The sequence below is a fragment of the Brassica napus genome, unplaced genomic scaffold (assembly GCF_020379485.1).
Source record: "Brassica napus cultivar Da-Ae unplaced genomic scaffold, Da-Ae ScsIHWf_773;HRSCAF=1112, whole genome shotgun sequence".
NCBI lineage: Eukaryota > Viridiplantae > Streptophyta > Magnoliopsida > Brassicales > Brassicaceae > Brassica > Brassica napus.
The window spans coordinates 92708-96437 of record NW_026016819.1 but is presented as its reverse complement, the minus strand read 5'-3'; the positions used below and the strand labels follow the sequence as shown (position 1 = coordinate 96437).

At 36.9% G+C, this 3730-nt stretch overlaps 1 pseudogene; it reads right to left on the bottom strand.

Annotated features, from left to right (window-relative positions):
• Positions 1 to 1766: 1766 nt before the first annotated feature.
• On the bottom strand, positions 1767 to 3261 carry LOC125605563 (annotated as a pseudogene).
• Positions 3262 to 3730: the final 469 nt, after the last annotated feature.

Sequence of the window (3730 nt, the reverse complement as noted above, 5' to 3'; positions counted from 1 at the left end):
CAAGCTACACCGTTGATACCGTGAACACTGAAAACACCAAAGATGTGTTCTTTTCACCTCAAACTCAAATGTTTAAAGACGTAGTAATTTAAACACCAAAGCTAAACCGTAGGTACTGAGAACACTGTAACTAACAGACTCCTTTAATACCAGTGACAATGTTATGCGTACTCAATATCTAACTAGCATCAACAAAGCTTTCATAACATCTCAAACTCAATGTTAAAAGAACATAACTTTACACATAAAGCTAAAACATAGATAATGAGAACAACGTTAACTGATAACTCTACCATACCATACCGTGACAATGTTATGCCAATTCAATTAGCTAACTAGCAGTTTAGCACAAAGAACTGACTTGGCCATGCTACAAACACACACAATCTATGAACATCCACTGTAAGCTCAATCTAAAAGAATCAGATGCAATCTTCTTCAAGCAACATTCAAAGTGGGAACCCAAACCCTAATTGATTAACCAAGTCTTTACCCTAATTCACAAAATCAAATCAAAATCTAATTGAGGCGGGAAACCAACCTGGTTACCGTATGCATCGCCGAAAGCCCGCTGATTTGGTCGCGCGTGTACCTCGACGACGAACAGCTCGTCGAGATGATCACTGTGTACGAGCAACTACTCCTCAGTTTCTGCAATCCACACAAAAGAAAACCATAAGATTCTCGGTAAAATCGCACACGAGAAAGAGAGAGAGGAGAGAGAGAGGACCTGGATGAGGCTGACGTTAAAGGACTCGGCGGCGTGAGGCTGCAAGGCTTTAGATTCGGAAACGGAGAAGATGATTGAGAAGACGAAGAAGAAGCAGTAGAGAACGAAGAGACGTGTTGACGCCATTTTCTTTAGCTTCTTCTCGAAATCGCTTGCAGAGAGAGAGAGAGAGAGAGAGAGAGACGAAAGTAAGGGAAAGTGAAACAGTAATCGGAGAAAACCGGATTAAACCGGGTGAAATTCAATTTCGGTTTGAATTTTTCCGCTCCAACGCGAGTATAAGAACCGGGTTTGATTGGTAGCGTTCCGTGGCTCATATTATCACGAGCCACGTCTCATGTTATGATGTGATATTTTATTTATTTATTTATTATCACGGCTCATATGGTAGATGAAAAAATTCTGATAAAATAATTATTTATTTCTTGTAAGAAAATGATTGGATATTTTAAGATAAATATCTATATGTATTTATGTCTCTGGCAGTGCTTCTCTAGAAGATCACGCACACGCATCTACTATACATGTGACGTGTGGGTCTTATGAATTGATTGTGATGTCTATGTTTTGATTTGAAACAAAGAAAAAAAAGGTATGATGAATGTGTTTCGCTGTTTTGTGGGTTGGTTTAAATCGTTAAACCGACAATTATTGGCTAAGCACTAGTTTAAAACGTTAAACCGACAATTATTTAACTGGATTTGGTTTAAGAGAGACTTCATTTAACTGGATGTGTCATTTTCTTTTCTTATGTTCTTCTATGTTATGTTCTTGAGCTTGCGAGTCTTCAGTTCAATCGTCTTTTTTATTGTAAATCTTCAGTTTAAGCTTCGGATTGATGCAAACCTTGCAACAACACTCTTACATTTGGTGCAACACTGTAACCATTTTAGATTCTTAATCAAGCTTAACTTATACATATCAAAACAAAAGTTAATAAACTACGTACCACTTTCGTGTCATTGTTAGATAGTTGTTTACATGTTTTATTGTGATATATCATGTTATGTATTTGCATAGTATTCAACAAGAAAGGTATTATGAATCACATGCAAAACACTAGTGCATGTTTCATTTATATCGATTACTACTACTTCAGAACTCAATACATTATATAGCTAATCAAGGTCTCCAGAATTTCCAACTACTACAAACAAAAAAAACAAAGTCATTACTCCATACTTTATTAGTCACTAAAGCAACTCTTAACTAGAAACTCAAACCACCACAGCCGCTAAAGTAATCAGAATCGCTGCAGACGCAACAACCAAACTCTCACCACCTCCAAGTCCAGAGGCAGCAGATGGGGGTGCATGCGGTGGCGGTGGCGGTGGTGGGATAGAGGGCTTGGGGGGAGGAAAATGAGGTGGATGTGGCGGTGGGACGGTGGGTGAAAACGGAGGAAATCCCGGTGAAGGTGGTGGCAAACCAGTTTTTGTTGCAATAGTTGTGGCCGTACCAAGTGTTGTCAGGGACGTTTTTGTTGAAATCGAATTTCACAGACTTGGAACCTCCTCGTAGATCTCGACTGTCTCGGGGATCCAACCGTCTAGACCGGAACGATAGATGTAGAGAGAGCAGATGGTGTCGAGACACTGACCTTTGACTTGGAATGTGTCTGATGAACATTTCTCGAAACCCCCTCCACCAGTTAACGGTTCATCTAGTCTCCGTGCGACCACCTTATATGTAAAAAAACGTCGATATTTATATGTAAAAGTGCACACATGTAGTAGCCATATAGCTCGAACGTACAAGTGTTTAGTTCTTTTTAAATGTACGTAAAAACGTAAACTAGTATAGCGTATATAGACTATATCATCGCATTAGAAATTCTGTTTTAATCAAATATACCTAGAATTTTTAATTTTCAAAAGAAAAGAAGCTATATACTATGGGTTTAGAACATATTTGATTTCATATTTGTTGTATCTACACAATGAAATCAAATAGTATATTAAATTTTCTCATTTCTGTGCGAATGGATTAAAAAAAAAAATTACATGCATCCATGGCATCAGACAAATGGAATATATCAAGTTTTTGAATTTGATACAAACAGACAACAAGATTAGAGCCCACACAACACAAAAGAAATATAAAATAAGCTGAGTGTTATAATCAAAACCTTGTTGCCGTCAGCGTCACCCAAAGCGAATGTGATCTGATCCCTTGACAAATCAGGGGAGAAACCAGCTCGTGGTGACAATCACAGTGTAAGGGCAGCTTTCTTCTTCTTCATCAGGAACAACAGAAGAGATTAATAATGGCTGATCAGAGATGGAGAGAATGGGACTAGTGAAGGAGAGCACAAGGAGAAGGAGGATGGATGAGAGAGAGAAGAGCTCCATGGTCTTCATCAGAGAGATGTGTTAGAAGAGGGCTTGAGAAGTTGTGTTATATAAAAGAGACTGGTGTAACCTTCTTGAGTACACTTGGCACACAATACAACCACACTAACAAACAAGCCTGGAGCAAAAAAAAACGATTTCCTCAGAAAGTGGTAGTTGTGTTGGTGGACTTGTTCAGCATCACGAATAGTTCAAGTGTTGGTATAAATATCTTGAGAATATAATTAACAGAATTCTGATATATCTTTTAACTAAATTTAATACATATTGTTACGAATAAAAACAAGATATTATTCATTTTAAAAATTTTAAATATAATAAATTATATATAAGGGGGAGGGGGATTTATAATATAACTAATTTTTTTTTTTTTTGAAATAACTAAATTTTTTCTATACACCAACTCTCCATTAATTATTTGTTAAGGTCATGTTCTCTGAGTGAGCTTCTCTCCCGTTCATTTTAGCCATTTTTTCGTTACATATATACATTTTTCACCTACTATTTTAGAGTGATCCATAAACCAATATTATTTTTCTTGTTCTATACTTTTAGTATCTCTCCACATAAAAGGCAAGTGAAACTGATTGTTATAGTGTCGTCTCAACATTGGCAAAAAATAAGTTACAAAAAAAAACATTGGCAAAAA